At 40.5% G+C, this 23,056-nt stretch overlaps 1 protein-coding gene across 11 annotated transcripts in view; it reads right to left on the bottom strand.

Annotated features, from left to right (window-relative positions):
- Positions 1–23,056, bottom strand: part of Tenm3 (teneurin transmembrane protein 3) — a 1,310,468-nt gene that overhangs the window by 630,883 nt on the left and 656,529 nt on the right. Inside the window, exon 1 of one of the 11 annotated variants that reach the window (XM_076553333.1) lies at positions 265–480. The exons of 9 other annotated variants lie outside the window; for them this stretch is intronic. The gene's annotated coding sequence lies outside the window, so the exon portion shown is untranslated. Of the gene's footprint in view, positions 1–264; positions 481–23,056 lie in introns of those variants that run through there. One more of the 11 variants, XM_076553325.1, reaches the window with a different exon arrangement.

The following is a 23,056-nucleotide window of genomic DNA, read 5'->3' as shown; positions in this document are numbered from 1 at the left end:
CCGGGTCCTCGCTTCTCGGCCAGAGGAGTGGGAGGATGGAGGAGGCGAGGGAGGAGGGAGAGAAGGGAAAGGTGAGCAGGCGAGCAGGGCGCTGTGCCAGGGAGCAGCATCTAGGACCGTAATTGTGGGCAAGGGCGGGGGACGTTCTGGGTTAGTGTGCCCGAGACCAGGCGCGTACACGTGTGTGTGTGTGTGTGTGTGTGTGTGTGTGTGTGTGTGTGTGTGTGTGTGTGTGTGTGTGTTAGAGAGAGGAGCGGAGCCTACCATGCGCTTCCCTGGTGCGGATCGCGGGAGAGCCCAATCACGGGGCGAGCTGGACCTGGCTGTGATCATTTATAATCCTTGACTCCTCCGCTACGCCACTTGTCAAGATGACAGGTACTTTATTTCTTCTTCTTCTTTATTCAAAAAATGAGATTCCCGGTTTTCTGCTTTTTTCGCTGTCAAATGGGATTTGCCGGACTGAACCACGTCCACGACGCCGCCCCTCCCTCCCTCCCTCCTCCCAGCCACGCTGGGTACGAGGAAAGCACCGAGGCTCCCATGCTGTGACCAATCAGTGTATCTACTACTCTCGCCGTGATTTAGGGGTCATCCATGAATAACACTTCATGCTGATGAATGGCTCTTGCCGGCTTTCGGCTCTGATGAGGGGTCTGCCGGCCGCTGATTGCAAACACTAATGAACTTACAGCGCCATTTGAAATTCACACGCACCAACAAAGTGCGGGGGTACGTGCGTGGGAGTCTGTCCTTTTCTTCTCCCGGGTGACCGGGAGGAAGACTTGGGGGAAGGGGCGGGTAATTGCCTTGGACTTAAGTGGAAACACTTCTCAGTGTAATCAAACCTCTAACCTTCTCAGAAAACTACTTCTCTTGATCTTCTATAGGGTGGGCATTTCGGGTCAGCTGAGTCACCCGAGGAGGTGGGAGTGCAAGACACTGCCTGGGAAGATGGATTCCCAGACAGAAGGGTGTAATTAAGGATTGCCACCCCCGGTAGGCGGCCCGTCCTTCACAGAGCTTTTCGAAAATGACCCGCGTCTTTCCTTCCAGAAGTGTCCTCTTGTCGGAGACCGAAAAGCGCAAATGACCTTCGGACTCCGGCAGGGGAGGGCTGCACTGAATACTCAGACTTCCTCGCCAGCCCCGGCTCTGCTCTGTTTAGAACAAGTGTCTGCACCCGGGTTCAAGTACCTGGACCTCCAGCCGGTACCCACTGTCGGGGGCACAGTCAGCAAACCTTCAAAGCGCCCACCACCAGCAAGCGCCACCCCCTTCTGCTTCTCCTCTCTTCCCGCAGCCCAACACTGCCCCTGCCACAACTTGGTTTGTTTGCAGTGGGAGCGGAAAAAGTTTACCGCCTCTAGGACACTGCCACTTTGTAAGTTTCTGCCAAAACTCAACTGGGGGGTGCAGTGGGGGGGGGATCTGTAGCCCCAGGCCCCGCCCTCAACCCTCACCCTCACCCCTGGCAACGGAAAGCCCACCCTAGGAGCCTTTTTAACTGCACGACGCTCCTTCACAGAGCCGCTTTCTGGCTCCCTGCCTCCTGCCACCTCCAGGCACCTTTCCGTCCGCGGGAGGCATGGGTCCTGCGCCTAGGAGAGGACCAGTGCTCGCATAGCTCCTTGAAGAGGAGCAGCCAGGGTTCCCTGAAACCAGCCTGGAGCCACGGGTCCAACTGAGAGTCTCCAGGCCTGGCCAGAGCTACTGCTGGCGAGTCTGGCCAGTCTCCCGCAGCTGGCGGAGGGTCCCCAGGCCTGCCCAGAGCTATGGCCGGCCAGTCTCCCGCAGCTAGTGGAGGGACCAGACTCCAGCCTAGCCCTTGGCTCCCACCTTCCACTGCGAATGAACTTTAGAGCAGAGGACCCCACCAGTCAGTACCTAATTTGTCTTGGCCGGGATCAAAGACATTTGTGTTTTTTTTTAACGTTCAAAAGAACAAATCTAACAACCGGATAAACAGGGAAAAGCCTGAACCTTTCTGGTATTTTTCCCAAAGTTGAGCGTGGAACTCACAGAGCCTCAGTGAACTCGAATTAGAGCGTCCATGCCCATGGTGTGAGTTCCCGAAGACGCTAAGTCACTGAGTGCAAGGCTGGGCTTTGGAAAGCCTTGGCAATAAGTGAATCCGACCCGGTTCTATGAGCGTTAATGACTCCAAGACCCAGCGGCACATCTTTTTGGAACAATCTAGGCATGGTACAGCCTCTTCACTGCCACATGAATTTCACACTTCAAAAAGACTAAGGCAGCAGACTCGCATGAATTACACCGTCCTGTCTTCATTATCGTAAGAAGTCCGTCAATTATGAATGTATGGTTCCAGATACCACAAGAGAATCAAGTAACCGCCCCCCCCAAATTAGCATCCTTGACATGATCATAAGGAAAATCTGAGGGTGTTTTATAAATCACCCCAGTTTCCACAAAAACATTCTCTGAGTGTAACTTTTATAACTGTCCAAAAAGCAAAACCCCTCTCTTGTTCTTACATATGTTGATATTTAGAGTACACAACAAAAAAACACTACCCCAACCCAAAGATGCCAAAACATAATAGCTACATGCAGGGGGAGATGGGGAGGTACCCCAACCCCAAAGATGCCAAAACATAATAGCTACATGCAGGGGGAGGTGGGGAGGTACCCCAACCCCAAAGATGCCAAAACATAATAGCTGCCTGCAAGGGGAGATGGGGAGGGGCAGTGTTTATTTCAGCTCTTTTTTCCTAAAAAGCCTCATTAAGGCTAACACTATTGATAAAAGAAGAAAGAAATTAAAGACGTCATACAATGTAGAAAAAGTAGTAAACCTTGGAGGCTGTCTCTAGCCCACTTTCCTGTTAAGTGATATTCCAAGTTTTTCATGAGCCTTCACACTAAGCGGATGCACTAAAAACCAAACCAACAAAACCCACACATCTCTAGAACTCATCACAATAGCTCTCTCTGCCTAGTGCCAAACTTTGCTGGTGGACAGAGCAGGCAGAGGTTGTCAGCTTTTGTCTGCTTCTGCAGGGCTCAGCCTGTAAGACACCCAGTGTGTATATGTGCTCATCTCTCCTCTCCTTTCCTCTCCTCTCCTCTTGTTTTCCTCTCCTCCCTAGTCTCCTTTTTTTGTTTTTTACTCCTCTACCCTCTCCCTCCTTTTCTCAGAAGTGCCATCATTTGGGCCCCTTAGGAAATGTTGCTTGGCAAAACCAAACTGTACCAGGGCTTCTCGCTCCAAATGCATCCCTGGGAAGCAGTGAGGCGACTGGATATGTGACCATCCCCACTCTGCCTGTGGCTGAGCTGCTTTCAGGGGAGGAGAGGATGGTGAATAGCTCACTTTGGCAGCAATAAAAACTGGAGTAGCAGGGAATATATATATATATATATATATATATATATATATATATATATATATATATATATATATATGTTGCTGCTTGTGTTGCCCTGCACAGCAGACTGCCCAGAGTAGCTAGGAGACTTGGTAGCCTCAACTCAGCTGGTCTGGTCCATGCAAGATGATGTCAGGAAGCTAGCTGCATTAACCTCCTTCCCTTAGTCTCTCCTTGTTTCCTGTGTCCTGAGTGAGCCTTTAAAAGTGACAGGGACCTCTAGATTCCCTTTGGGGTTAGGGAGGACACACTTGGGCCATCAGAAACTGGACTAGGGTATTAAAAAACAGTCTCTTGACCAGCTGCTGAGTCAGAGTGTCTGGTGTCCCATCCCACCCCCACCCCTACCCCATGCCAACCTCTGCCACAGGTCTGTGGCCATGGCCATATAAGGTGATGCCCACTCTCTGGAGGAGGATGCTTTGAAGGCTGTCTGCTTTCTCTTGTCCAGAGAGCCAGCCTGGAGCTAAGGGACTGGATGGCAGCTGTTCCCACCTCCCTCTGATGGGGGAGCAGATGTCACCAAAAGGCCACTTTCTCTGTTGACTTGAAAATCTTTCAAGTCCACAGAAGGGGAGCACCGAGTCAGGCAGGTGTGGGGTTTTCTCTGGAGAGTGTAGACAGAACTCTAATTTGGAGGTATTCTCCCCGCCTAGTCTTCCTTCTTGAACCATAAAGACCTGCATGAGGACCCACCCGCCAGGCTCAGACCTAATTGCTGCCGCGCCTCCACCTCTCCCACTTAAGGGATTCCAAACACTAAAAAACTTCCAGAAAGGACATTAACAGCAAAAGCTCAGACACTAGAGCAACCAACCCATCCCTTGAAAAAGTCTAGGAAACCCACCAATCCATAGATCTCCCCACAGGGTTATGTTTCAGACAGAATAAGGAGCAAGTGGTCAGATGGACCTCAGGAACATGTAGAACAAGCTAAAGGCTGGTGGTCCCTAGGAGACTCCAAGGTCTAGGTCCCTAAAGTCTTCTTAAGTTACTTTGTAACTAGCAAACCACTTGATCTGCACTAATTCCCAGCACTAGAACATGAACTTGATACACAAGTCTCTGAAGCAGCTATCAAGTGCCATCAGGCTGTTCTTCGCTCACAAAAATAACTTTTTTTTCCTTTGGCAGCTGGTCCAAGGGAAACGAAAACAAATATTTGAATTTGTTCAAAGGTTGTAGTAGAAAATATGCTCCCATTACCTCAATTAAAAGCAACCCAGGCTTCTTTCTCTCAGTGGCCACATTTTGGAGCCGTGGAGGAGGCTGGTGATCAGACACTGTATCCTTTAAATTGGACCTCGCTTTTTCCAGCACATTATTTTGTGTTGTTGAGCCGAGTAAACAGAGCTCCTGGTGGTTTTACCTTTGGTGTGGAGCACACATGTGTGTGGCAGACCCCGAACTGCTGATCCAGTTTTGCTAAAGCACCCCAAAGGCCCTCAAGGTCTATGAAGGATTCTGAACAGCAAACCATCTCAGTTTCTGTTGCACTTCATATAAGTGTTGAACACATGCCATATGATTTTTTTTTTTATGGAAAGATGGACTCCTTAGAATGAATAGTTACCAGAGAATACCTTTTAAACTCATACTTGTTATGAAATGGGTGAGTTTCAGTAGGTAGCGAATATAGTGTATTGGTGGTAGGCGCTCAATCAAGTTTATCATGCATTAATGACATGGAAGGACAATTTTGTGAAGACAACCGCATTTGTTAGCTATGTCAGGGTCTTGTTTATGAATTAATTTGTCAATATAGATCAAACTTTAGGTACCGAATCAGTATAGTTGATATAAAATGAGCTGAACAGCTTTCCAAGAAAAGCTCTACCAGCTCTCCTCCTGTTGGTGCCTCTTTAGACTGGAATAACCTGGATCCTGGAATGCCTTGATTTTCAAGCCCTGGTCAATGCTGTTCTCCCTAACAGGGCTTCCACGGTGCTTTCTGTGGGTGTCAGGGCCAGTCCTTCCCTGTTCGTTGATATTGTTTGTTTGTTTTTGTATAACTTCTTCCCGGTAGAATTTCATAGCAGTGCAGAAGTGAACTTAATCATCTTAACCCACAGGTCCTAGCTCCTGGGCTAGCCTGCAGAACACAATGAACTAATGGGTAGATACAAGATTAAAATGTTTTTATTACGTCAAGTCATTCTCACTTTCTTAAAAATTATATGCATAAAATAAATTTAGCCTTAAAATGTATGTATTAAGTATATTTCTCCACTTCTCTGACAGTGTCTCTTTCATGATACATAGTTAGGCAATGCCATTCACTATAGGGAGTCCCCTCTGAACTAATTCCTCTTTCTTTAGAAACATAATCATAAGCAAAACAAAACTAAGGGGAAAAAGCAAAGAGTAAATTTCATTTTTCTCCCTTGCAGGAAAATGCAGTAGTTACTGAAAATTGGGGGGGGGGTCATAAGCATCATACCAAGGAGATACTCTTAAGTATTTTAGGTTAAAAGTAACATTATTACAACACCTTTATTGCCTTTGAACTTTTAATGGTCAGAAGTCTAAAGCTTATGGCGACTACTTTGCATTTCTTCAAGACAAGGGTTCAGCTGGTATTGGGGAAACAATCTCTGTTTGTTCCTGTCTGCTCAGGAGGACTGTTTCTAATTGATCTGGCATGGAATTTAGTTGGAGATGTGTATGTGGCAACCACAGCACAGAGCCTGTGTGCTTTGTAAATTGATAACCATATGGGCCTTATTTGAGACATTTGAGGATTTTTTTCAACATTAACCTGGGTTAAATTGAACTATAAATCCAACTCAAATATATACATCCGTGATGACAAATTCATCATAACATTGTATAGACTCAACCCATGCTCCTCTCAGATTAATAAAGATGATGACCACAGATCACACATGCAAAGGTCCTCAGCGATAAAGCACCACTGTGTTATATGTTGCACTGTTTAAATGCAAATTGCACACATTAAGCAGATATTTTCTACTGCTATTACTTTCAACAGAATGGAAATGTTTAAAAAAAATCATCTCTGGGTAAAGAAAAGGGATAGATAGTGAAATCTATTTCCTCTTTTACCATGTCCAAGTACACTCTGCTATCCTCAAGAAGATTTAATTAAGCCAGCTCAGCTGAGCTGGAAAGCAAAGTGGCTGGAAAGTTATTGCTTATGGAAACATATTCAGGACATATGCAAACTAATGTATTTACTAGTCTTCATTTAGGGATTTGAGCCACCAGGAAAGTTAAAAAAAAAATGCAGCATAATTCTGTAGCCTCCCTTGCCTCTCTCTGAATATCAAATTTCGAGCTGACACTTTGTTACAGATAATAGTACTAAGTTCTGGATGTTGATGGCCCTTCCCTTGCAGCTTTAAAATGCCTTGAAAAAGATACAGTTTCTTTAATTAAAAAGGCTGCACAGAACTAATCCCTCTAGCTGAAGAAAGAAAAGTTTTAAGCAATCTTTTCTGCTCCGAGAGAGAAAGGCAGACAATACCATAACAGATCAGAAACATAAGCTATAGCGTGCAGCCAGCGGCACAGCGGGGAACTGAATACCGCTCCGACTGTGTCATTTTTTAATCCCCCATCCCAGTTTTCCCCGTCTGACCTCATGCTGAGATGAAGTTATCACAGAAGACAGCTTCACTCTCACCAATGAATCCAACCCTGGATCTGTATTATCCTCAGCAGATCAAAACACCGCTTTCATCAAATAGCATTATCTGCATAAAAGGCATGCAATTGCCCGATAATTTCACCCAAACTACACTATTCATTTAAAGGACAAGAAGAGAAATTAATTCATTCCTTTTGGGAGGTGGCCGAGAAAAGTGAGACTCGGGGAGAGGCAGAGGCTGGAAAAGCTAACTTACCCTCTTCCCTCATGGGAACTTTTCTGTTTTTAACACAGAATCCCAAGAAGGGGTCCATTTAAAAGTCCCCCTGCTCCTGCGCTTGAAGATTAATTGTTGGACCAATTTGGTGCAGCTTGAGTGACAAAAGTGTGAGCTGTGGAGAAAACAGGCAGTGGGAATTTACAAAGCCTGCTGATGTCGTTAGCCATGCTTCCATGAACCCCAATAAAAACATCATATCTAGTCAAATTGAAGGAGCATAAGAATGAGCTGGACAAGTGGATGAAGTTTAACACAGTGTCGTACTGGGATGGGAGCTCTCTAGCGGGAAGATCTTTCTGGAATTCCAAGAAGCTTGCATTTCTACAGTAGGGAGACGGCTATTAAACGCCTTTGAGTTGATACTCAGCAGAACATTTAAAAACCCTTAAGGACAACATTAACGTTATTTAAAAACAACAACAACAACACTAAAGCTTTCTTCGGTTTTTCTTTCCCACGGTTCATACTGTGCAATCCTTTGCATCATGGATCATATAAACTGGTATCACGGACTCCCCATGATAACGCAGCCCAACTTCGTAGTGAATGACATCAGTTGCTTTATTCAAAGTATCATGATAGGTTAGAGTGATCACACAAAGCCACTGGTGTCGGTGGAAGGATGAAGAAGCACTAAATCTGGGTGTGGGTGACCTGGAATGCACATGTTAATGTCCTAACAGTATGACTCTCCATAATTTTAATGAGTTAGCTTGAGAAGTAACCCTTTGGTTCAGCCTTCCCAGAATTTACTTTGTAAACTGCCAGTGAAAGAAATCCAGCCTAATTCTACCCTCCCATCTCTCAGCCATCATCTACATGCCAAAAAAAAAAAATGTTTAGGACAAACATTTGAAACAAGAGTGACGCAAACACATATCACACAGGAGTGTAGGGACAGTCCTGCTTATCCCCAAGACAGGTACAGGAACACTAATTGTACTCTTGAACCACAGACTCTAACCCTACTAGCAATTCATCAGAGTACAGTATTTGTCAGCACTGGCATTTTAATTACGCATATGTATTCTCTAAAACACATAAATGGAATTAATAAATAGGTTATTTTTCCACAAACCATCTCCCTGAAGCTACAGCTTAATACCACAGTGCTCTGAGGCTTACTGTCCATGTAGCCTATGGTCTGCTCAGTAGTAAAGTTCAAATTCATGTTTCCAAAGTGCAGCTTCATGACGTACTAATTATGTGAAATTTAATGTGATTAACCATTAAACGATGGTATTTCCTTGAATTTAATGACAGTACTATTTTCATGTCAAATTTGATTATAAGAACCAGTGTTCAGAGTGAACTGTTTAAAATCCCAAATCATTAACAGATCATTTAGGATTTTGTCTCAGAAAACTTCCCTCATCTGTGAAAAATCAACTAAGTACATATATGCAGAAAGGCGACTTTCAAATTCTACCTATGGATGGTTGTGTGTGGTTGATCCTAGAAGGTGCAGTTTCGTCTGAAGACGCAGGGGGTTAGGGGTGGGGGTGGGGTGTTAGGGTGGGGGGTCCTACCATGGATGACACTACTACTGTCAGCATACATATTCACGACACACTCCAGCCCTGTGCGCAGTCTCCTCAAAGCACGTCCTGGACCATTAGATACATCTGAAGTAGGTACAAAAAGGCGAGCAACTTCCTTAAGGCTTTAGACAACTTAAATACAAAGGAGACTCGATGTCTTCCTTCTTCCTAACTTTCAGTCCAGAGGTATGTTTGTTTGATCCATAACTAAATGCTCTCAGAAAGAAAACCTGGATCATCCATGAATCCTGATTTCAGTCATAGGTTTTTCAACTAAGAAGGCAAAAGGCCTTGGAGTTGTTCCTTCATTTAAAAGAGACATCAGACATGTCGCTTCTCTCTGAGTAAAAGCTTTGGGAAAATGCTCTTAAAACTTGTATCTATTCGTACGCTGTGGGGGACAGAGGACAGCTTTCACGAGTCCATTCTCACCTTATACCACGTGTGTCCTGGAGATTAACCTCAAGTCATCAAGCACATTACCTGCCCAGCCGTCTTGCTGGACCAAGTAAAGATATTCTTTTTGCCTTAAACTTTGGCTCACTTCTAATATGCTAAATTACAAGCGTGATTTGGCCTGCCATGTGATCATTTCTATAAAAAAAAAAAAAAAAAAAAAAAGAATGTTGCAGATGAAAGCCAGTACATGGGCAAAGGCTCCCGAAGGATAAACTAACTCCTGTGGCCATGTGATTTGATATTTAATTTCTCTAAGGCAGATACAGCTCTGATTTTGTTTGGTTTAGGGGAAAATGTGAAAAGCCAGCCAGGACTTCCCAGAACAGAATGCAAGCAAGAAAATCCTAGCCCAGCCACTGAATCCCTTTCTGTGTTTATTTAGTGCTCAGTGTTTTTCTCCTAGCCCTAACCTCCACATACAGCACTTTTCATCCAAAAAAAAAAAAAAAATCTGTGAAAGACCAGGATTCACCCTCCCCTCTTTTATCCTTGGATAAGAGATCTAGAAGGGGGAGAAAAAGTAGGCCAAGAGGAGATTACAAACTAAGAGTCTATAAAGGAGGAAGGAAATTGGCAGAGAGAGGAGAGAGAGAGAGAGAGAGAGAGAGAGAGAGAGAGAGAGAGAGAGAGAGAGAGAGAGAGAGAGAGAGAGAGAAGAGAGAAGAGAGAGAGAATGAGGGAGAGAGAGAGAGAGAGAGAGAGAGAGACAGAGAGACAGAGACAGAGACAGAGACAGAGACACTGAGTAGAATGAGCAGGGAGAATAAGTTTAAACTGAAACCAAGCTAAGAGCTTGCCTTAGCTTGGAAGGAAAGGAGGACCTGGTATAGCTCTGCTATAGCATGCAGCTTCAACGGAGGTGCGCATTTCTGCTTTGAATCTCCACACACCCACAACTGAATGCTGGACCTTGTCTCAAGAATTTGCTCTGCCATTTAGAAACTGGAATGAAAACAGGCTTGATACAGGTAATATTTATTTTCACACTTATTAGTAATCACCCTGGATTTATTTTGAAGATTGTGTGTGTGTGTGTGTGTGTGTGTGTGTGTGTGTGTGTGTGTGTGTGTACATGTGTGTCTGTCAGCCTCACTTTGTATCCCATGCTTGCCTGGAGTTCGCTATGGAGTCCAGACATCCAGCCCTCCCCTTACTTCGGCTTCCAAGTGCTGGGACTTGTAGTGTACGCTGCCACATCCAGCTATTCCCATAGCTTTGAAGATGATAAGTTTACTATAATTTGAAGATTATTGTGATAACAAATAAGCTGTAAAAATCTGGAACCATTTTAAAGTTACTGTCTTTTATTTATTAGTGTATGTCTCTCTTTGTTTCTTGTGTGTGTGTGTGTGTGTGTGTGTGTGTGTGTGTGTGTGTGTGTGCACTTGTGCATATAGAGGCCAGAGGCCAGCTTTATAGAATCTGTTCTTTCTACTAATGCTTACATGGGTTCCAGGGATTGAAATCAAAATTTAAGTCTTGCATCGCTTACACATTAAATCAACTTCTTGACCCCTACGACAACTTTCACTTGGATATATTTTAATTTTTATTATGTTACAATATAGTTACATCATTTTCATCTTTCCCTCTCCCTCCTCCAACCCCTCACATGTACCCTCTCCTCTTGTATTTCTCTCAAATTCATGTCCTCTCTTTTTCATTAATAAACAAATCCAACCTGCTCACTCGGTATGTTGCTACTTGGATATCTTTACAGGGCTGATCATATCCAGGTACTGGATAACCAGTTGGTGTATTCTTCCCTGAGAAAAACTCTTTTTTTTTTTTTTTCTGGAGCAATAGTTCAGAGTGTAAGCTTTCTACTATTTCATCAGAATCACCTCTTAGGAAAGCATATACCCAGTCCTAGGTCCTGCCTCAGCTCTACAGAACCAGAATCTCCAAGGGTGGAACCAGCACATTAACATTGTCATGGTCTTCTAGAACATCCTTATACACAGAGAAGTTTAAGACACATTGTTCTGGGAGAAATCCTATAGTGAATTACTGTATAGTGTAGCTCTTATCCTGCTCCAGATTAGAAAAAAAAGGTCATTACAAAAATTTAATTATTTTTCTAAATGAGAGGAATTACCATTTAAGAAACCAAATCTCACAGCATAAACAGGGTAAGAAACCCTTCTAGAGACATTCAAGCAGAAAGCTCAATGATACTTCAAAATCAGATTTTGAATCATTCCAAAGCATAGTAGAATGAGTAACCTAGAACCTGGGATAGTATTACCTGTCTTTGTCAGAGCACACTCTATTTATTGTGCTGACCAGAGTATATCAAATAATTCTGGGGTCAGGTTCATGTTAGAACACATGAAGCCTTGGGTTCAATCTTCAGCATGAGAAGTTAAAATAACAACAACAAGAAACAAGCAAGCAAAAACCTCCACAACTTTTGCTGATTATACGATTCACTATTGCGTCTGTTATTTAAGATTATACTGGTTTTAAATATATACTGGTCTTATTGTCAGAAATTAAAGAAGTTTGTGGGGGAAAAAATGGAATGGCAACCAATTCAACACATATGCCTTTCAAGAAAAATCCAGAACAAGACTAACAAAAAAAGCGAAGAGACACACCCTCACAGTAAGTGCTTATGAGTCAGCATCCATCGCAGTTCTCAGATGATGTTCAGAAGTGATGCTCATGATAAAGGTCCTCGAATCTCTTTTAAACATAAAGCATCATTTCTACACACCTCGTTGCTTGTTTCCTTTACAACTGCTTCTGTCTAAATGATGTGACTTTAGCAAGAAGCATTTTATACACAAGGATATAATCCCATTTCTCCACACACCGTAAAAGGAAAGGGTTTTATTATGAGTGATGGAGAAAGGATTCATATTAATCTTTCCGCTTTGTTACTAGTGCATTGCCACACTCTGCCAGGTCCTCATCTGACTCTCCCTCATTCTTACTCACCTGCCCAGCATGAGTTTGCTATTGTGTTAAAAACAGATAGATGACTGACAGATAATAGATGGCAGATAGAGCATAACATACATTATCTCATACAAATTTTCACAAGTAGCCCCCCAAATAGTTATTACCATTTTCCCCATCATAAAATTCAGAACCACGGAGACTGAAGAATTTGTCCAATGTCAGTAGAACCAGGGTAGGTGACTTTGATTCCAAAGCTTAAACACAAACAGTCATGTATCTCCAGAAAAACAAAACAAAACAAAACAAAAAACCAGAACTTTTTCTAATGATAACTTCATTTATGCACAAATAAATTCATTGGCTGAAGCACAAACTAGAGTTTAATGAAAGAGAAATGCTTTTTCTTTTGCAGTACTGGAGATTGACAACTTGGCCCCATGTATACTGGGCAAAACTCTACCATTGAGCTACATTTTCATCCCAGAACCACACAAAGAAACTGCCTAGGTGTTGTTATTGTTGTGTGGGTCTGTTTTTGAAGCTATAACTTCAAATAATGAAGTGTGACAAAACTTTAGATCCCATTGTGTCATAGCACAATTATCCATTTTTATGTGTAATTCAGATTTATAATAAAATTGCCCTAAACATTTTATACTTCCCTTATCCATTGCTCTAAAAGCATGTCACTCTCACTTAAGGCTACACTAGCCCACAAATTCCATTCTGGAATGATGGTTCTCTCTTCAGTGTGGTCTATGAAGGTAAAACAAAATCATTGTTTTAAAGACGAGCTATAGTTGGGGGAAGATAAATACTTGTCACTCTGATAAAGAATTTCCAAGAGGGCTGTAACTGTTCCAAAGACCTTTAGATTCTAGAATTTGCTCATCTTTTTTTCAAAGCATCAGGAAAGTTAAACAGGGTGAATTGCAAGCTTACTGCTACTTGAAATCACAGATCATTGAAAAACTGTCTATTAGAGGGCACCTTGGGGAGTGAATGTGAATAGTGATGGTTTCTGTGTGGTAGCAAAGCAATAATGAACCTGTTTAATCACTTCGTGTGAATAACCATAGATCACAGTGGAAGGAAAACCACGCATCTGTACTGGCCCCTGTGCATTCATTCGTGAGACTTTTTAATGGTTTTCTCTTAAATTTCATCAGGCAGTAAAAGAATAACCCTACACAGTTTACCCACGGCGCTTCATAAAGACGGAATCTAACATAAATGGCTGAAATCAGAGTAGAAAGTAGAGACAAAAATTTATTTTGTTTCTTTAGTTAAAATGACATATTAATGACAAGAATATTAATATCTAACATAAACATCAAACATGTCTTAAGTTTTAATGGTGACACCACATTTGTAAGTAACAGAATTAGTGTAATAAAAAGCCAGACTCATATTATATTCATAAACAGGGAGAAAGACAATAAAGGCTTCACCTCACTTTCTCCATTTAGGTTTCTCGTCTTAACAGATGCATATTAGTGCAGCCCAAAGTGTTTTGCTGTGACCTGCAGTGACTGATCAACTGTTAAATGATTGATTATACTGGTCACATTAATTTTACATGTATGGACATGCCATATGTTCAGGGTTAAGTTGTAGAAAGCAATCCCTTTGTCTGTTCATTTCCTTACCCCCCCCCCCGCCACATGTATATTTTATAGTTACATCAACGTGGTTCATATAATAGAGAGTGATAGAAATAATTAAATTCCATGTGGTTTTGCAGGTGACCTGGCCAAAGCTGTATGCCATTTCACTTTGCTATCATGTCTCACTCAAAGAACCCTTAGTCAAATAACAATTTCATTTCATCTTGGGGTTGAATTTGCCACATACAAAGGAATAGAAAGTCCCCGCTATAGGCGCTCATCTTAGGTTTTGGTAATTATTGGTAATAATATCAATGAGATGGTATTATTAAACTTAGAAGGTTTGCATTTCTGAGTAGCATCCATCACCTGGGTTTTCTAATCAGTAGATGTTCTTGCCTTTCAACTCATATAGCAAAAAATAAAAATTGCTGTTAAGTATTTTAATCATAGACACAGCCAAAAAATCAGGTAACATGGTGCTACAACTTTGTAACATTGTCTTAATTGTTAGATTTCCTAATAGCAACTGTACAGTTCAGAAGACAAAGAAAAATGAATGCAGTGTTACAAACTTTCTTTTCTTCTTGTGATAGATGATGCTCAGTCCCTATTTCTTATTCAATACCAACTTCTTCCCAAAAAAATTCTGCAAACTGAGTTGCAACTAAGAAAGCAGAATTCTTGAAAAGTAGCCTACGCTCAACTTATATGAAGCCTTAACTTATTCCCAGGTTACTTAAGTGCATGACACAGCTTATTAGTGCTTGTGGTAATGTAAAAATGGTATAATTGGCTCTAAAGAGAATAGTGATGTGTATTTGTATAGGTTTGATCCATTACACATACAAGTATAGGTCTACTATGGATTATCTTTTTTGTTCTCAAATTTTGTCAGGAATATAATGAGTGGAATTCTCTCTACATTCATCTGGGAAAATGCTTAGACATAGTGCTTTGATTCGGTGAAATATTTATTTACAAATTACATACTTCCTTTAATTTTTGATGCTTTTTATATCTTCAAATACGCAATTCTGAATTATACATTGCCCTTACAGTTATAATTTCTGAGACCATGCACTTCCTATAGCATGTTTAAGAAAAACTTATCTCTCCTAGATTTAGATAAAATATTACAATATACTGTGGGTGAGTATGTGCTTCTGTGTATGTCTAGATTTCTTTGTAATTTTATGAATAAAGTAGAATGTTTACAACAGCAATAACATAGAGTTGTGTGTTTGGAAAACACAGATGTATCTGTGTATCTTTAATACCTATGCCTATAAACATATGTGATTTATCTATTTCTTTCCTTCTTTCTTTCTTTCTTTCTTTCTTTCTTTCTTTCTTTCTTTCTTTCTTTCTTTCTTTCTTTCTTTCTTTCTTTCTTTCTTTCTATCATCTGTCTATCTGCCTGTCTATCATCTATCTATCTATCTATCTATCTATCTATCTATCTATCTATCTAAATATCTATATCTGTCTATTTAAACACACACACACACACACACACACACACACACACACACACACACACACACACATGCTTACAGACACCCTATTCCATATTGCTTCACAACTCACCTGTATTTTAAATAAACCAAGCTACAGTCTTTTGGTAGTATGTACTCTTAAAGGCGATGCTTTTACAAATCTATGGGGAAACTTTATCTTTTTATTAAGTTTAATTTTTACCTAATACATATTCACACTTTGTGATACTCAGATATCTTCCAAGTTGATTGCAAAAGGTGCAATACTAACCTTTGCATGGGACCCGCCTTTGATTTTCCCTTTCTAATTACCCACTCTTAGTACTTACAGCCTTAATGTCTGCTTTCCTTCTTTCTTTTTCCTGAATGGGTAATCCACTGGCCTTTTTTCCTTCTGACTTTTTTCCCTCTGGCCTTCATAACGTGTTTAACAATTTTAGTTACCATGTTTCTCAACTTTTTGACTATACACCTTTTAAATTTCTTCATTTTTTTCCCCAGAATACTGATTAACCTCTGGCTGGAGAGAGTTTTGAAACTAAGGCATACTGCACAACGTTTCCTTTTTCTTTGTGCCATACATTATGTACTATAAATAGGTTTGCTGTCTGTAGCATAAATAGTCTAGTCTAAATATACTTTGAACCTCACTGAAATCATTTAAACACAGTTTAGTTACTTGCTCAATTCACTTTTTTACTATGCACACCAGCGGTACTTTTCTATGATGTGTATGATGTGAATGCAAAATGAGTCACTAGTTATACACTGGGCGGTGCTGGTTCACTGTCACCTGGGGACATAACCTTTATTCCCTACATTTCCATTTGCTTTGTTGCCAAAGATCTTTCTAGGTGGCCTCAAATTAAAGCATTTTTCTCCCTTGTGACCTACTATAATTTTTTTTTGTAATGTGAATAATTGGAATGACAGAATTAATTTGAGTATGAAAATATGAGGGAAAAGGTCTATTACATTTTACTGAAATTAATTGTCAATTTTATGAAACTAGATGGAAAGAGAAAGCCAAATTTCATAATGTCAAATCAAAGTTAATTTCTTGGGTTGATTTCTTAAGTTTCTCAAGGAAAAGTAACAGCTATTACTTAATGATCTAGAAGGATAAATTAAAAGAAGCAAATGTTCCACTCAGGGTACACATTGTAAATAAGGGTTTCCCAAATGCCAGGTTAACTAAATCAGTTTTGGATGTTGAAGCATAAGGTGATGTTTCATTCTAGGAACACACAAAAAGGAACCAGGGAGAGTGAGTTCTTCGCCTTTAGGCAAAGTTGAATCTCTATACAGAAAAGAAGAACAACAAAAAAAAGTTGTTGAAAAAAGAAGTAGAAGCATCACAGTTTAAATTTTATTAGTAAATCTTGTATTGATAGCATAATGAAAGAACATGCTTGGGAACATCCTATAGAAAAATACCCTATAGAAAATGCATAGACACAGCATCTGTTATGATACAGAAATGATTTACTATTTAAAAGAGACTTTCTGATTTTATTTCCCCAGATTATATTCAATGGTCTTTTTTGACCCAAATGAAAATAAGTAAAACTTTATTAATGCCATTGGTCTAATGCGAACTAATGAACTACCTTATAAAGCTGTTGTGCTAAACAAATGTAGAGTTATTCATTCTTCATACCACTGGTTTCATATTCAGCTAAACATACATACATATAAACTAATTTTCTCATTAAAGCCTCCTTAACATCCTAGATACAAATTAATATTTTTCACCTAAAGCAAATATTCATTTAATAACTTACATTTAATTTGCCAAACAGATTTGCCTTAATTCATATTTGGTTCCCTTAATATTCAAATATGGTCACAATAAAACATATTTTAGCAAGGGAAAATTTGCAGGAAAAAAAACACCAATAAAACCCCCCTCACCCAAAATACTATAACTTTTTCATCCCAAGTTAATCCCTTTTTCTGAATATCCTATGTGGCATGCTACATAACCCAGATAACATTATTTAAAGAAAAAAATTTAAAGCCATTGCTTACATGGTAAGTTCATTTTTGAAAAAGAATAATTCAGCAAACTTTATTCTGCTCTGGGAGAACAGAGATCCTTTAAAAAATGTAGTAAGTCGGTTCAGCATGATCTTTTCCTTTATGTTTTATTTAAAATGTTAATGGAGTAAATCCACAATTCACATAATTTATTTTGAAACACTTTTGTTCAGAATAATGCATTGTAAGAACAGTGATATACAGGCAAAGTCCCTTAAAGAACATGCATCAATTCAGATCCCTTTTTGAAGCATATTGCAAATGCCCTCTAACAGGGCACTGCAACATTACATAAATCATCCTATATGAAAAATTAACATGACATCAAATATTTATAAATATTAATGTGTATGTTAATATAACCAAAGCTGTAACAAACAATCATAACCTTGCCAAGTTTCCTAGGACAGGCGCTGTTGATAATGATATCCATTATCTCTGGAGGAACACACAATTATGAAAGTTATGCACAGGATGCTATGTTCTTAGCTGCTTTTAAATTTATCCATTAATGTCTACCATACATATCACATTAACCCTTTACACATATATTCCTAAGAAATACAAAGGCAGCTCCTGTGCATGAGCAGTTTGGAAGTCATTTTTATTTAATCCCTTACATGGGAAGCCACCGATTTTTAATGTAACATCATACATAATTGAGCTATAGGGTATCCTACAAATAAATTCTCCTGGGACTGATCTCATTAGCATGTGTTAAATACCACATATGCATCAGTATGTATGTATGCTGTGGAAAGCCGCATTTTTTTCCAATGGCAGATCAGTGACTTGTGGCCATGAAATATAATATCTATGATATTCCTCTCTCCCAGGAAAGCTCTTTATTAAAAGGGTCCATGTTAGGGACAAAATGGAAATGAGGAAGCCTTGAGTTTTTATGGACTCAGTCAGGTCCAGCCTGTAGGAACATCTAGCCAGAGCATAAGGAACTCTCAGATCATGCATGTCCAGCTACACAAATTTTTGTTGTGAGGTTTCTTTTCTTTTCTGGGTTCAGTTGTTTTGGCAAGTGTGGTCAGTGTAGTCAGTGATCACTTAAGCAGTGTGGTTCACACAGAAGAAGAAAAGGGCTTTGCAGGTCTGATTGAGAATTCCCCAGGCTCTCCAAGACAGAGCAAGAACAGAACATTATCATGGGACTGAGGCATTTTTGAGCTGAAGATAGTTCACTTCACAAAAAGAAATCTCAGTGTGAGTCATTCTGATGCTGTCTGTCTAAATCTGTGCCCAAGCTAGAACATTTTCCCTTACTAAGGAACCTCACTTCTCTTCGAAATCAGACTCACTGGGGACACAAATGCACATGTTGTAGCTTTTTCTCCTCATCAGGAGATACTCTTCAAGACCCATAGTGAATGCCAGAAACCACAGAAAGTACCAACTTCTGTTTTTTTTTTATGCATGCATGCCTCTAGTTAGTTTAATTTATAAATGAGGCACAGTAAGAAATGGTAATAAAATAGAAAAAATCATAATGGTATATTAAAATAGGAGGCTTTACGTAAAAAAACAAAACAAACAAAAAAAACAACAGTGTGCTATAAGAGAAGTCATATGAATGAGCTCAGTCTTCATCAGTATCTTGTTATACTTGATTTACCCTGAGATGAAGTGAGGTGGGTGATGGCAGCGGCATGATGCAGTTGTGAGTCTACTATTGACCTGGCTCCACAGCAGGAGGAGGGGTGTGTGTTTTGAGTTGTCCTGCCTCAGCAACCATGGCAATATGGAGGGGCAGATGCCGAGAGCACCTCCAGTTCACATTTTCAGACAGCAGGGGACTACTTTATTGGGATCTGGTGAGAATCTGTGCTATGTCCCTAGTAGGTGGGCATAGCTGTCCTGAATGTGGTGCAGAAACACGGTCTTAGTCTACTTAAAAGTTTTTTTTTTTTTTTTTTTTTCTGCATCTCCAGGATGCCGTTTGACTCTGGATAATAATGCTGATTCAACCTACTTTATTCTGTGAAAAACTAAATATGGAATAGGTAATGTCTCAGGCAGTCAAAAATGTCTTCAAATAGCCAATTAGAGACTCATTTTATTGCAAATCTTTAAAGATGTGGTAGACTTTAAGTGTGATTTTAACCTTAATATACATTTTAGAGCTAGTTATTTCAATCAGAGGTGAGATCAATACCTAATTGGCATCACATTTAAGTTGATCAGGATTCTGAATGGGCTACAAAGATAAAGAGCAAATGTGCATACTAGATGTTACTTTATTTTTTGTTATTTCTAGATCATTCTTGGCTATGTGGTGTTCAAGTGTTGCCCAATCTCAAAAAATAGGTGAATGTAAGTCTGATCATGACGTGGCTGTAATTAAAACCCTGCAATGTCTCAAGTCTCACCAAGAGCAAAGGCCACAGCCCATGACTCTCTAGGCCCCAAACATTCAGACACCCCATTACCTCTCAGACTTCAACTGTTAGAGACTTCTTTGTCTCTCATTCCATTCCAGGCGATTTGATTTCCTTGCTCTTCCTTGGACATATTGAGCATGTGTGGTACCAGGCACTGCCTGCCCCCCTGGCCTTTTGGACTGACTCATTTCTTTTCATCACTTTCTCCAAGTCTGCCTTCACATATCTTTTTTTCAATGAGGCTTTACTGGACCACCCCATTTAAAATGACAAACGACCTGTCTGCCAACCACTGCACTCCTGATCTCATGTATCCAACTGGGTTGTATATTTTTCCATAGCTCTTACCGATGTGTAACATCACAGATAATTTACCTGTTCATATATACATACATATACATCTACACATGATATATACAACCCGTATCTATATTTATCTGTGGTCCTACATGTGTTTGTAATCCCACTTTAAGCCACCTCCACAAGCATGTGATAGATTTAAGGGTAGTCTTTTGTTATAATTACTGATAAATTGCCAGCATCCATGGTTAAGATTGGGATGCAGAAAGTATACAATAAGTATACATATTGAATGAATCAATTGTGATCGCCAGAGTGAAGGAAGACAGTAAAAATAAAGGAGGCAACACATTCAAGAGCTTGGGAAGAGAGGTGAGAGTGTGATGTTTAAAAATATTTATTATTTAATTTTGGCCTGCTTGAGAATATTGCCACTGTTTGCCAGTGTCAGAGTGAAAACTGAGATAATTCTCTGAAGGTTTTAATTGGCTAAACTTACCCCAAGGAAATCCCAGTTATATCAAAAGAATAGATCTTACACCCCACCAGATTTATCCCAGGACCATATCATTTCATTAAGTGTCTGGACCTCTTTTAGGAGACGTGTCCAATAGTAAAGAAGAGAAGTGTGTGTGTGTGTGTGTGTGTGTGTGTGTGTGTGTGTGTGTGTGGTTTGTATGTGTGTGTGAACTCACAAACTGTCGATTATGTTAATCATGAACTTAGTTTTGACTCAGTTTTTAGTCTGGGCTGTAAGTTGAGTCGGACTCTTCATTTTGTCATAACAAATAACATCACCCGAGGAAAATAAATAGGAACAATTCTTCCTAGACCTATCAAAGACCCGAAGCCATGGCGGGGGTGGGGGGGGAGGAGCTCCCAAAATTTGGAAACAAGCAAGGAGAACTCTCTGGGGGAACCACGCAATGGAGGAACACCCGAGCTGTAACTGATGAATTATGGGAAGCTCAGAGCAGACAAATGTGAGAGATGAGCAGAGGAGGGCACTTGGTGACGGGGTGACCCACAGTTGATTGGGTGTCACCTCTGAAATCTGTACCAGGTCCTTATGGAAAACACAAAAGAATTATTGTCTCCTGCTATGTGCTGAGAGAAGGAACTGTTCTGAAATATGCTAGACCTTTGTGTTCTTCTGGGCAAGTTCCATCCCCGGGAGAAACTCTTTTACGAAAGTCGGATGTCCTAGCATTTTATTAGAGCCTTGTCCACTTAGAGGAGGGGAAATAGTCTTCCCTCCAGCAGCCATCATCTCCCATGGGATAGGGGAGGAAGAGGGGGGGTGATGGGAAGCATTGGTCAAGGTCACAGCCTGGGACACAGGTTTCCTAGGACACCGAGGCCTCATGGTAGGTCTAGGTCTATGGAACTCTCCCCCTCCTCCTACACCTTGCTAAAGGCCCATATTCAGCCCTTTCTTTTACCTGGCATTTCATGTATGCCTTTCAGCAAACCTACATTCCAAATCTGACAGATATTTTTCACACATCTGAGCATAGAAGCAAACGTTCTTGACAAAATATTAGCAAGTCAAATCCAATGATGTATCAGAGAATCATACACCATGACCAAGTGGGACTCATTTGAGTTCTACAAGGCTGGTTCAAAGATGGATTAATACAATTCATGCCATCAACAAGCTAATGAACAAAGGTCGTGTTATTATATTACAAAAGATATTTGACAAAATCCAGCACCCACTTATGACGAAAAGGTGACAGTTAAAGGCCAGGCATTGTGGCACATACTTTTAATTCCCATACTTGGGAAGCAGAGGCAAACAAATCCCTGTGAGTTCAAGGCCAGCCTAGTCTACATGGTAAGTTCCAGACTAGCCAGGGCAACAGACTGAGAACTTATCTCAAAAAAAAAAAAAAAAAAGAAAGAAAAAGAAAGAAGAAAAAGGAAAGAAATTCATAGTCTTTATTCTCTAATTTAGTGACAATTCAGCACACATCATATAGTGATTAGAAGCTTGAAGCCTTCCAACTTAGTATTGCCTCTCAGTATTGAATTCTCATGTTGGGCACCAGATATTGCGAGAAATCAATGGAGTCTGCTCAAAGGGCAAAGGGGTTTATTAAAAAAGGAAAACTCACAAGACAGAAAAGAGGAATTGTCGTAGAGTACTGGAAAATGTGAGGCAAGGTCCCATGATGTCCTTCTGCTCCTGAGACTGTCCCAGCATCCAAGTCCCACGAGGGAGTGAAGAGAGTGATGCCCACTGCATCTCAGGTCTTAAGGTTACCGAGAGGCCACGCCCCAGGGGCGTGTACTTCAAGGTCCTAGGCAGGTAGAGTCCTTACCTGCTGCATCTCTAAGGGGGTTCTTCAAGGTCATCCACAGAACAGCTATCTACTTACTACAGGGTTCAGCTTGTGTAAGCAGATAGGAAAAGCCAACACAATATATACAAATGAGGAATGAAGAAACAAAACCGTCTTTGCTTACAGATGGCAAGATTATTTATACAAAAAGAGCTGAAAGAAGCTACAAAGCACTTCCAGAAGTCACGTCATTACAAGTTATGATAATGTATGTAGGAAATAATGCTAATACACAAAATTGTTTCTGTATTGTATATCACCAGTTAACAAGTAGAGTTTGAAATTAAAAATGTTATCACTTATATTAATTTTTTAAAGGTACTTAGAGTTTAAATTAATATGATGTGTAAGAGTTCTATGAAGGAAACTATGGGCTTGAACTAATGTCAAATAAAAAAATTAAATAAAGGGAGAAGTACTCCATATTTGTGGAAATTAGGACTCAGACTTTTATTATGTACATACACCTTTACTTACTTACTTATTTATTTATTTAGTGTGTGTGTGTGTGTGTGTGTGTGTGTGTGTGTGTGTGTGTGTGTGTCTGTGTGTGTGTGTACACCCATGCTAAGAGATGGGATTCAGAAGACATCTTTCAAGAGTCATTTCTCTCTTTCACTATGTGGGTTCCCGGGACCACACTCAGGTTCTCAGCTTTGACAGCAACCACTTATATCTTCTAAAAGC

This window comes from Peromyscus maniculatus, chromosome 17 (assembly GCF_049852395.1).
Source record: "Peromyscus maniculatus bairdii isolate BWxNUB_F1_BW_parent chromosome 17, HU_Pman_BW_mat_3.1, whole genome shotgun sequence".
NCBI classification, from domain to species: domain Eukaryota; kingdom Metazoa; phylum Chordata; class Mammalia; order Rodentia; family Cricetidae; genus Peromyscus; species Peromyscus maniculatus.
Note: the sequence above shows the minus strand (reverse complement) of the source record. Positions and strands in the feature narration are given on the sequence as shown.